Source organism: Panulirus ornatus, chromosome 69 (genome assembly GCF_036320965.1).
Source record: "Panulirus ornatus isolate Po-2019 chromosome 69, ASM3632096v1, whole genome shotgun sequence".
NCBI lineage: Eukaryota > Metazoa > Arthropoda > Malacostraca > Decapoda > Palinuridae > Panulirus > Panulirus ornatus.
Genome location: NC_092292.1, coordinates 17,788,996 through 17,801,993, shown reverse-complemented (window position 1 = coordinate 17,801,993; position 12,998 = coordinate 17,788,996). Strand labels below are relative to the sequence as shown.

Sequence of the window (12,998 nt, the reverse complement as noted above, 5' to 3'; positions counted from 1 at the left end):
TACAACTTCGATGGACGATTCTCATTCACGCCAACCTGTCGAACACTTGCTTATAATGACACTCGACTCCCACACCATCCAGTGAAGCATGGCACAGAAGCTCTACATCTGCTACCTTCAGCTCACTGGAAAATAAGAGTATAATCCAGGTCAAGTGTCTATAAAGATTTCTTAAACTAAATCAGATTTCATCATGTTCTCACATAATTGTGTGGTGTGTCGACCACGCCACAAGACACGCGTTGCTGAAGAGTGACATTCTGGGGAGGAAGTGTTCGTCTACCTTCACGTGATCAGCAGGTGGTCAGATGGGAAGAACCAAGACGTTGTGGTCTGGTAAGCTACCACTGGTCACTGAAGAACGATGATGACATCAACAGACGAGCTGAGGGTCTACCATACACCAGGTGCCCAGCGAATGAACCTCTTGTGTTCCTCTGTTGAGTGATCACGTCTGGGTCAGCCTAAGATATATGAGCAGGAAGATTGGATATTGGTTTTATGAGTGTTTTGTCTCCGTTGATAAGCGGGGAGTTTTAAGCGTAGATTAACTGAGCTTTTTTGATGAAATCAGCCAAGTTAATATAGATTATAGCGATGGAATATAATCGAGAAAATATAGATGTATAGAAAATGACTGCGTATGAAATACTTTGATTCATCCGGAATGAATAAATGATTAATACACAGTAATGCTATGCATTCCACACCCATTGTTACATCGCAGATGATCATTAGTCTAAAAGAGACAGAAGCTACCCCTGTAGACGCCATATTCGCCTCTGAAATGTATAGACGGCAGACCCATTCTACCTCCTCGACTGAATGTAGACGGCACTTTCATAAGTACCTACTTCGAGAGCCACCGTTTCTCGTAGCGTCTTTAGAAGTACCTCTTTACAATCTATGTTGGAGCTGATGGCGAGACTTCCCAGGTTGTTCATTTTACCGTAAAACATGCAGTAAGAATATTAAGATCATGACGCACCTTTGGAAATAAGTATTACAGCTGATTGTTTATGATAAGAGAGGTCTACTGTGTATTGCTGTAGCATATTGTATCAGGTCAGTTGGTTGGTTCGTTCTTTGGGCTATAGGCCAATCAAGGCCGTCAGTGTCAAGGTGTATCCACCAAAAGGAAATTATTCAACATCTTTAGGTTTTAGGGATATATCTAAGACCATGTACATCCTCGCTATGTGCATGGCCCTCGTTAGGTCTGGCCTTCGACTTGCTTAGTCCTTCACCTGTTTTGTTCTGTCTTGACTGCATCCTTGAATATCTGCAGTGTTGTGGCCTTTACACTCGACCTTTTTATATACGATGCAAGGTCTAACCTCTCCTGAACCTCCTGATCACGACGATAAGACTCCTCAAACATGACGGAACGTTTCTGAGGCATGAGAGTACCACCCTTGAGTTATGATAGTTCGGTCTTTGATCTCGCCCTCAAGGAGTAAAACATCATTAAAAAAAGGAATTGCCCATTACCTTCGTGAGATTATAAACTGTCAAAACTCTTCTAAAAAAGAACGTTATAAAACAGCTCAGCACCAAGCACATCAGTCATGCTGGAAACCCCAAGTTTTCAAACAAGTGTATTTCGGTGACACAGGGAAGTAAAGAACATTTATAACAAAGAATTGGATAACGTCCTTAAAGCCAGACGAAGAACAGGTTTTGCCTCCACGGGGCGTCGCAGAGACACGGAGGACGAAGCTGTTCGTTTACGCAAGTTCCATTATCATTCAAATGACGTTTGGTCAAATGTCAGAGACTATTCAGACTATATTTCACGACGCAAACCACACCCTTCGACGTGCCGTTATTGCCACCACCTCTGCTGTCTGATGATGGCAGCCACTGTTGTTTACAACACACAACTGTGTGTCTCTTGATGTCACATCACTGTTGTCTGTTAAGTTCCCCCTTCCCCAACCACACCTCACTACCATCCACTTCTACTGCACTTTTACATCACCTCACCGCTACCCCCTCACCACCTCACGTCACTACCACACCTTACTGCTATCACTCACCACCATACGTCACCACCACACCGCACTACCTTGCCTATCTCCTCCACTGTCTGTAGATAACATCTATTACTACCAACTACCACTACCCACTAATGTCACACTACCAACCATTGCGAACAACCATCCCAGGAGCAGATTGTATACATGTATCATCATTTCAACCCTGCCGCCATGGGGAGGCTGGTTTGAATATGTCCTTTGGGTAAATGATGGGGTTATTGTGGGGTTAGTGTGAGAGTGAGGGCAAAGGTGGGTTAGCACATCTGCTGCAGGAGTTGTGGGAGTATGTGAAAGAGTGTACGGAAATGTGCTCCAGACTGGTGTGGGTGAAACTGAAAGTGTATTGTGAGAGGTGGTTGATTATTAATGGTTATGCACATGGTAGCGAGAGGAGTGAGGAAGAGAGAGGAATGTTTAGGGAGGTGCTGAGTGAGTGCGTCAGCAATTCTGATGCAATAGATTGATTACAAGAGTTGATAATGTGGCTGTTGAGAGTATGACTGGGAGGCATGGCATACCCAGTGTGAACGAAAGTGGTGAAAAGCTTGTGGAATTGCTTGCTGAACAAGAACTTTTAGATCATGTACTATTGTTATGCGTGCAAAGGAGAGATTCTTTTATGAAAACGTGCTGAGAAGAGCAGCTAGTGGAATGACTGATCACTTCTTGATGGAGGGGAGGTTGAAAGGCTATAGGGCTTAGGGAAAAAAGACGTTACATGATTGGGAACAGAGTGGTGAAAGTGGGTAGGCTTGGGAAGATGCTAGGAGAATCTGGATGAAGGATGGCAGTATGAAGGGAGTGGTGAAGAATGGAAGGTATGAGGGGAAGCAGTCTGGCAAATGGAAAGTGGGAAATGGGCGTGTGAGAAAGGGTAGTTAGTACATAGGAGTACATGAAGTACATAGGAGCACATAGAGTATATGGGAAAGACAGACAACTGTGGGGCCCCTTGATCCATGTCTAGGTTGTCTCTTTTGAGGTTAGATCTATAAACAGTGAGTGCAGGAGAGTTATGGGCAAGAGTTCAGTGTCTTCATTATCTAAGCTACATATTGATCGTGAGGGATCTTATGACGTGTTCAGTTTGATCAGGACTTGTGTCAAGCGTTGTTCTTTCATATAAAAATCTTCATTATCATTTTGGTAATGACTTTATCAAAATACTTTATATGACATTCGTTTGTCAGATAAAAATTGTGTTCACCAATGTATTTTTACCCTTCGATAGCATCTACAGTCGTTGGAAACTTCATATTCTTTGCCTGAAATGTGTTCCAGCTTCAATTATTTTCACCATCATCTAACTAATAGACAGGGAAAAGGAAGAAGGGGTTTGTAGTGAGTAGAGCAAAAGTACATTTCAGGAAGAATATATTATTGCACAAAAGGAGAAGTCCCCCCAAAATTGGACCTAATATTTCGTTTTCTTAGACAGAATAGAGAGGTCATAAGAGAAAACGAAGAATTTTTATAAGGGTAACTATGTTAAATAAGTTAAATTCTACCTTTACTTTTCTTAAAAAAGAGATTGAGTGGTTAGAGAAAATGAAAAAAGACTAGACTGGAAATTGATATAAGAATTTGAAATAAATTGCGTAAAGATGTATGGTATAAGTTTTTTATGCATGTGGATGACTATCTAAAATCATGTTTTTGGTGTCTTACGTATCCCAAATAAACTGGGGAAGTGTATATATATATGCTTTATCTTTTGGCTTTTGAAAAGAATTTTACCAACGTAAGTTATAAATTGTTCATTGTGTACATCGACGGATTACTGAAGCCTTCTTAAGTGCTTTGAGGCTTCAAGGAAACCTTTATAACAAAACCCCGAGTTCCCAACATTTGGAAATTTGCCGAAATGTACCAGAAATACTCAGTCTGTGCCATCGAGATTGCCTAAGCTGTCTTCACATGAACAATCAAATAAGAATGTTAATTTCCCTTCGGTATTAGCGCTAGATCTATAGCACTATAACATCGTAGATACATTGTATTGACACTATGTATTATTATTATCCTATGAAGGGAAAGAATATCGTTTGTGATGTTCTACGGCCTTTTCAATGTAGGGGCAATTCTTTTCACTTACGGCGAATCGTAGAGCCTCAGTTTGTAGGCTCTGTAACTCCAGTATGGATGATCTGGAGGTGAGTTACGTTGATGTAGGTGACATAGCCTCTCTCGCTGTGACACCTATAGCGTTGTTACCATAGAGCCAAATGGCCCTGAGTTCGAGTTCAGGATAGACCACATCTCGTTGACGGCCACCTTAAGTGTTCACCCTGACCTTGTGAATAGGTTGATGAATGGATACCTGACGGAAGTTGGAATATATATATATATATATATATATATATATATATATATATATATATATATATATATATATATATATATATATATACCAGTTATGTGGAGGTATTGTAACCGGTACATTGGTATTACATACACTTATACACAAGGTTAGTTTTTCCTTTTCGTACTCGAGTTACTGTTTGTTTAGTGGAGAAATATGGGATCGTAGTGACTGGTAAGTGTTTGCTGAGCGAAGCCTACACAGCCCCACATGTATACAGGGATAAGTACTAGGGTGGAGGGAAGTGGACGTGTCTAAAAGAAATATGCGTGGATGTGAAGTCGGAGAATAACGAACGAGTGGGAGTCAGATAACTGAGGAAGACACAAGAGTGAGAGAGAATATGCTGGAGCCAACCCCTGACCTTTGGCTGGACGGAATAAAAAGGAAATTTGTGGGTTGTAATCAATGCCTGGTACAGCTCTGCTCTTTGATGATACAGCTGTATGATTTCGGCTGTATCTATTCTTTCTATTAATTTCTAGGATTAAAGAGGACACGTGCCACTTCTCATCTTCCTAGACTACTCTTATCCTGGGGATTATAACAGCAATAAAAAGACGTAAGATGCTTTAGATAGATAGAAAATACTAACAAAAAGTTATCAGTGGAAATTTACTGTCGGCTTCAAGCACCAAAAGGAGGTTCCAAATAGATTCTTTGCCAAGGTTAAGAACTTGTTCAAGTGTTCAACAAACAAACCAACAGCTGTACTGTGCGTTTTGCCAGGAATGGTAAGTTGGTCTCCTTAGCTCCAGAGTTCGATATGTGGATCAAGTTCGGAAGGTGCTTGAACACCTGCCTTGGGACGATAATCCAGTCGAATCTGATCTTATGATTCGCTAAGCCTGTATCTATTTCGTCTTGGTGTGATTGGTACTCATATATATGTGTGTTTGGCTCGCTAATCTATTGCTATGTTTTCAGGATATGCTGTCGTCTATATGTTTAAAACCTTTGTGTTATCCAATAAGAATTACTCCTTACTTTTTTGGCATCCATTAATGACGAGTAAATAGATAGTCACATTCTATAATCGAAATATATTAGGCAAACATTAAGATGTATTCCAGATAAAGGTCAGGACATTAAACACGCATATACACACACGCACACACCCGACGAATCACATATATCTCTACACATGTTTCCGTCGTTCGTCTTTACGCAAACATAAACCTGTTCGCTTTTGTACACATTGTGAAATATTATGCAAAACCCTTTGATACGAACGAAGAAATGCGAGATATATTGCAGCACGTATTGCCCCATTCTTCATCTTTATGGAAGTCGTATTTGGGTTAGTTATGAAAGAACCACTCATACTCTCTCTCTCTCTCTCTCTCTCTCTCTCTCTCTCTCTCTCTCTCTCTCTCTCTCTCTCTCTCTCTCTCTCTCTCTGACCAATAGCAGACGTGTCGTTCCAGCTGTTCGTAGGTTAGTAGGTATGTACTGTCTGTGGGAGCCGTGATCTACAGTGATCTTGGCTTTGCATTTGCACAACCAGAAGCAGTACCGACCCCTAAGTCCCTGCTTGTCGAGACAGGGTGTCCGGTACAGCTTCGATTACACGAAGTCGAAAGAGGAACGAACCCTATATAATTGTGTGTGTGTGTGTGTGTGTGTGTGTGTGTGTGTGTGTGTGTGTGTAGGAGTAGGTAAAATCCTTTTATATCCGACAACGTATGTATCAGTTGCATAATACCTATGTCCACCAGAGTGATAGGTTTATCTGATCTACTTCTCTTCGCAGCTTCGTCTCGTTGTTTCAGTATCAATGTCGCTTGTATGACGAGCTAGACACCACCACTCAATGCACCGAGCTTAAAGTACTCGCGAAAACCGTAAACATTTTTCCTTCCAATATTCGGCTTGTGCTTCCCACTGTCACAGAGTCGTGGGTGGGTGGGGGCAAGGGGGAGAGGTGGCGGTCTTTAGGATCAATACACGAGCGGAGGAACATATTTCCCAAGTGACTCGGATCTCGACATGGAAGAATTGGTCGTGTTAAGTCCCGCAGGGTCAGACCTGCCTCCAATCCGACCTCTGTTATGCCTGGTTTCGAAAAGTGGATATTCATAACTCGGTCAAGTTTTTTTCATCAAAAGTATTATCTCTAGAATGTCTATCATATCATCATCGTCATCATGATCATTATTATCATAAATATCATTATTATTTCTCATTGTTGTTATTATTGTTATTATCATTATTATTATCATTGTCTGTCTCTCCCTCTAGAAAGGCGTGGGCGTCCACGAATCATCTCGGTCGCTCACCTACGCTGGTGATACATACACCCCGATACCTACCAGTAGCACAGGATCTGATGCCTTCTACTGGCACAGTTATCAGCCATACCTGAACGAAAGGAATTTGATCCTGTGAATGTGAGTATCCTTTGGTTAGGTTCTGTCCTCCACATCTATCCTCTATAAGTAAGTACGAAATTCTTCAGATGAAAAGAAAAAAGATCCATTGTCCTGTTTTGCTTCGAATCACACAGGGAACCAAACCCGGAGCTTTCACCCGTCGAAACTATTACCCTCCCCGCTCCCCTCCCCTCCAGGAACGCGTGGTCTCGGGGGTGTGTGGGAGTGACAAGTCAATGGTAACCAGGTAGCCGACCAGCCAAGTGCTGTGAACACCCACCTCGCTGTGAGCTTACTTCGTAAAACTCACTGGCGTTCCACAGGTTAGACTCTCTCTCATTACAGTGATTTTTCACTTTTATGTTTATTTCTTTAAGTTATCTTAATCTTATTGATTATCTCAGGCCTGCAAAAAATTTCTCGTGATCTTGTTTCATGGTTTATAACTATTCTTCGTCACTGAAGAATTCAAAACAAGTGAAAGCTAGTTTACTGTTTCTCTGGTCTCTTGCAAGTCATCCTAGTTTTGTACTGTTTACTAAAGCATTATGAAAGATTATAACATCATGTGATACGTTGTATATTTTGGTCTGTGTCAGCAGCAGGCGGGATCACCACGGAGTATCAGCTGCCATCCAGCGCATGGAGAGGTCCAGATGCCGGCAGGTGGCTCCACAGACCTATGGTGGACGAGTCTGGAACTACTGGCCGATAGGACGGCTAAGGTGACATATATATATCGTTGCTTGTGTTAATTTTTTCACGGTGTACTGCTACATCTTCCTCTGATCCATCGGGTAATGCTAATAGCTCGTAGTCGTATTTTTCATCGACCAATATTTTTTCCTGCGGAGATCTTTTCACATTTGTGAACCATCTCTTATGATTGCATTAGACTCTTTTTGGATAAGTGGTGAATGCAATAAATCATTTGCTATCTTCTGGACCTGACCTGCTTCATTGTTGTATGAACATAATCTATCGTAGGATATAAACTATCGTTAATTCAATATATCTCACCTTCGTGCCCCAGGAGTCCCTTCTGTCTTCTATGGGGGTCCTGCAGCAATTAGGATGTCGGGCACGTTCTCCGGGCCAGAACACAGGTCATAAAGTGTAGTGATGTTATATGTGTGTCTACGTGGGGAGAGTACAGAGCAATGAAGCAGTAAGAACTCGGTGTTTTCATCCGTGGGTATGAAGGATCTTAAGATATATTAAATTGGTTCTTGTAATGTTGAAGGTATGTCCAAAGCCTAAACGAGAAAGTGTAACTCGTATATGACTAGGGGCGTATCATTTCATATTGGTTTATTTCTGTTGGGGTGGCGTTTAAGACTGAGGTGGGAGGGTGGTTATCTAGTAATTGTCAGGTCGTTTCGGTGTGTGTTTCTTCGGAGTAGGGGGGATTTGTGAGTTTTTATTTCTATTTACGAGATCGTGATCACGTACGGAGTAGTTTGGACGGAAGAGCGTAGTTTCTTGCAAAGAATTCAATACCGCTCATAGAAAGGTGGAATTGCTCTGGGAAGATTTTTGTCTAAAAACTGAGTATCTATGGTTGCTAAACAGCTCGTAATTGTTCTGACTGACCTTCTTTTGCGTGAAACACTCATCAGTGCCGCTAATTTTTAATTCAAGAATCATTCTAGTTGAATAATGTACATTCCAACAAAACACAATTTAGCTTTACCGTCCTCTTGTGTTTTTCTTGTACGTGAAAATTACGACATTGTGTTTCATGATACACATTAAGATAGATTTTTCCTGATCGAGATATCATCTAAAACTTGTTCTTTTACATCGGTCACCCTGTACACGGCTTAACACCTTCACTTCAACACCTGAGGTTTTGGTGTTCATCAAAATCGTCAAAATTGACAGCTACTTTTCTGAAGTATATCCGGACTTCCCAAAACTGCGTTGATTTTTGATTTACGTGTTTGTAGGCCAGTGCTATCAGGAAATACATTTTTCTAACTCATAGCCAGGATATATATATATATATATATATATATATATATATATATATATATATATATATATATATATGTGTGTGTGTGTGTGTGTGTGTGTACGAACAAAGTGCATATGAACGCGCACCTTCATAGAACATATAAAACACACCCTTTCTTTTGAAATCTAATTCTCCACCCAGAGACATTAGATTTACTGCTGAGATAGAGAAAAATGAAGGCCTATCCCTCTCAAACAATGGCAAGGGAAGTCCAGGAAATTCCTTTACCATTGCAGTATTTCTCAGCTTAACATTGCCCAGAATACTAATCACAGAACCACCGCCGTAACCAACCAAAAAAGAGGAACCTCGCTACAACGGCAGATCCCTCCTCCCCAACTAATGTCTGTTGTAAGACGGGGGAAAAGAAAGTTTTCTAAGTTACGTATTTGATCATCGTTTTCTTTGACATTTTCCCGATGTCTTTGTTAGGTAACATTTGAATCATATGTGGCAAGGTAATGATTAAGCCGCAAAGTATTGTAAGTTTAATACTGAAATTACCTTTAAAGACGTCAGAAAACATGTCTTTTGCCAGAAATTCGTCAAATCTTTGTAATGATTTTGTTTAAACATCATCATAGCTTTGTAAAACTCGGAACTAATTTGACAGATTGTTGAAGGAAGAGAATGCGCTCTGCTGCCCTTTGTCTTGTAATGTGTATAGATATATTTGTGAGAGAATGTGTATGGTGGACTGAGAGATTATGACTTGGCTAACTGAGCACTTCGACGGGTCGTTTAGGAGAAACTATAGTCTGGCCAAACTACCATATTCCAGTTGTTGCTAAAATGAGGGACTTAATCATCCTATGAACAGATTTTCTTTATTTAATCCTTTGAGCGTGATTTTATGACCCTCAGATTCCATGGCTTAGACTCAATCCTATCCTTAAGGATTAGGTCAAGAGCCAAAGCCATCATACCCAAGGATCTTTCCGTCAATGCCAAGGGTCGTTACGTCATGCTAAGGTTCGCACCGTCGCGCTCATTGGGTATAAGATCTTTGTCAGTAGACGGTGTGTTGCTGAACTGTGTGCGTGTGTGTCTGTGTGTCTTCGGAAGATTTGAACATAATCATCATTTACGTCCTTCTACAGTATGGTGAATGCTTCCATCGCTCACAATCATTTCTGAAGCTAGAAAAGTTCCTCTCTTCATCTTGGTACGTGTTTGGATATGTTTATATGAATAGCATCAATCTTGTTAAATTACTTAACTTGCGTTAGAATGAACATGGAGGAATGTTTAATCTATAGATATCTATATTCATGTGTATGTGCATATATAATTCCAGTACGTGACTTCAGTTCATATCTAACTAGCATCAGTGAGAATAAGTATTTACGAATACTTCGCGTCATTTTCTATACACTCGACACACAAGGGAAAAACACCAGTAACATGAAACCCAGGTGCTGGCCGCTACCGGAACTTACTACCGTGGTGTAAGTGCCTTTGAGAGGCTGCTCTCGACAGCATATTGCCTCTCGTCTTTCATCAGGAAAATTAAATTCACCTGGAATACATTGGGCAATTGGACTCTCCAGTATTTGCTTCACTCGGCTCGATGCCTTTGAAACTGAGGCTTCGGACCGGATTCGACCACTATGAATCTATAATCCGTTTGATTCTTTTCTTTTCTGAGATTCTAGCGAAACTCACTCAATTACACTTAGCTGTTGATAATGCTGTACTCTTTTTTTATAGCTTAGAATGTCGAAATAAGCTTTACTACGTACGGTAATATACCTAGAATCCTGTCTGTAGTAGTAGTAGTAGTAGTAGTAGTAGTAGTAGTAGTAGTAGTAGTAGTAGTAGTAGTAGTAGTAGTAGTAGTAGTAGTAGTAGTAGTAGTAGTAGTAGTAGTAGTAGTAGTAGTAGTAGTAGTAGTAGTAGTAGTAGTAGTAGTAGTAGTAGTAGTAGTAGTAGTAGTAGTAGTAGTAGTAGTAGTAGTAGTAGTAGTAGTAGTAGTAGTAGTAGTAGTAGTAGTAGTAGTAGTAGTAGTAGTAGTAGTAGTAGTAGTAGTAGTAGTAGTAGTAGTAGTAGTAGTAGTAGTAGTAGTAGTAGTAGTAGTAGTAGTAGTAGTAGTAGTAGTAGTAGTAGTAGTAGTAGTAGTAGTAGTAGTAGTAGTAGTAGTAGTAGTAGTAGTAGTAGTAGTAGTAGTAGTAGTAGTAGTAGTAGTAGTAGTAGTAGTAGTAGTAGTAGTAGTAGTAGTAGTAGTAGTAGTAGTAGTAGTAGTAGTAGTAGTAGTAGTAGTAGTAGTAGTAGTAGTAGTAGTAGTAGTAGTAGTAGTAGTAGTAGTAGTAGTAGTAGTAGTAGTAGTAGTAGTAGTAGTAGTAGTAGTAGTAGTAGTAGTAGTAGTAGTAGTAGTAGTAGTAGTAGTAGTAGTAGTAGTAGTAGTAGTAGTAGTAGTAGTAGTAGTAGTAGTAGTAGTAGTAGTAGTAGTAGTAGTAGTAGTAGTAGTAGTAGTAGTAGTAGTAGTAGTAGTAGTAGTAGTAGTAGTAGTAGTAGTAGTAGTAGTAGTAGTAGTAGTAGTAGTAGTAGTAGTAGTAGTAGTAGTAGTAGTAGTAGTAGTAGTAGTAGTAGTAGTAGTAGTAGTAGTAGTAGTAGTAGTAGTAGTAGTAGTAGTAGTAGTAGTAGTAGTAGTAGTAGTAGTAGTAGTAGTAGTAGTAGTAGTAGTAGTAGTAGTAGTAGTAGTAGTAGTAGTAGTAGTAGTAGTAGTAGTAGTAGTAGTAGTAGTAGTAGTAGTAGTAGTAGTAGTAGTAGTAGTAGTAGTAGTAGTAGTAGTAGTAGTAGTAGTAGTAGTAGTAGTAGTAGTAGTAGTAGTAGTAGTAGTAGTAGTAGTAGTAGTAGTAGTAGTAGTAGTAGTAGTAGTAGTAGTAGTAGTAGTAGTAGTAGTAGTAGTAGTAGTAGTAGTAGTAGTAGTAGTAGTAGTAGTAGTAGTAGTAGTAGTAGTAGTAGTAGTAGTAGTAGTAGTAGTAGTAGTAGTAGTAGTAGTAGTAGTAGTAGTAGTAGTAGTAGTAGTAGTAGTAGTAGTAGTAGTAGTAGTAGTAGTAGTAGTAGTAGTAGTAGTAGTAGTAGTAGTAGTAGTAGTAGTAGTAGTAGTAGTAGTAGTAGTAGTAGTAGTAGTAGTAGTAGTAGTAGTAGTAGTAGTAGTAGTAGTAGTAGTAGTAGTAGTAGTAGTAGTAGTAGTAGTAGTAGTAGTAGTAGTAGTAGTAGTAGTAGTAGTAGTAGTAGTAGTAGTAGTAGTAGTAGTAGTAGTAGTAGTAGTAGTAGTAGTAGTAGTAGTAGTAGTAGTAGTAGTAGTAGTAGTAGTAGTAGTAGTAGTAGTAGTAGTAGTAGTAGTAGTAGTAGTAGTAGTAGTAGTAGTAGTAGTAGTAGTAGTAGTAGTAGTAGTAGTAGTAGTAGTAGTAGTAGTAGTAGTAGTAGTAGTAGTAGTAGTAGTAGTAGTAGTAGTAGTAGTAGTAGTAGTAGTAGTAGTAGTAGTAGTAGTAGTAGTAGTAGTAGTAGTAGTAGTAGTAGTAGTAGTAGTAGTAGTAGTAGTAGTAGTAGTAGTAGTAGTAGTAGTAGTAGTAGTAGTAGTAGTAGTAGTAGTAGTAGTAGTAGTAGTAGTAGTAGTAGTAGTAGTAGTAGTAGTAGTAGTAGTAGTAGTAGTAGTAGTAGTAGTAGTAGTAGTAGTAGTAGTAGTAGTAGTAGTAGTAGTAGTAGTAGTAGTAGTAGTAGTAGTAGTAGTAGTAGTAGTAGTAGTAGTAGTAGTAGTAGTAGTAGTAGTAGTAGTAGTAGTAGTAGTAGTAGTAGTAGTAGTAGTAGTAGTAGTAGTAGTAGTAGTAGTAGTAGTAGTAGTAGTAGTAGTAGTAGTAGTAGTAGTAGTAGTAGTAGTAGTAGTAGTAGTAGTAGTAGTAGTAGTAGTAGTAGTAGTAGTAGTAGTAGTAGTAGTAGTAGTAGTAGTAGTAGTAGTAGTAGTAGTAGTAGTAGTAGTAGTAGTAGTAGTAGTAGTAGTAGTAGTAGTAGTAGTAGTAGTAGTAGTAGTAGTAGTAGTAGTAGTAGTAGTAGTAGTAGTAGTAGTAGTAGTAGTAGTAGTAGTAGTAGTAGTAGTAGTAGTAGTAGTAGTAGTAGTAGTAGTAGTAGTAGTAGTAGTAGTAGTAGTAGTAGTAGTAGTAGTAGTAGTAGTAGTAGTAGTAGTAGTAGTAGTAGTAGTAGTAGTA

General features: G+C 39.4%; 1 long non-coding RNA gene across 1 annotated transcript; it reads left to right on the top strand.

The window, feature by feature from the left end:
• The first annotated feature begins 6,650 nt into the window (after positions 1-6,650).
• Positions 6,651-7,500, top strand: LOC139747626 (uncharacterized). The gene is made up of 3 exons (XR_011712425.1): positions 6,651-6,791; positions 6,971-7,096; positions 7,376-7,500. It is a non-coding gene; the product is annotated as an uncharacterized lncRNA (long non-coding RNA).
• Positions 7,501-12,998: the final 5,498 nt, after the last annotated feature.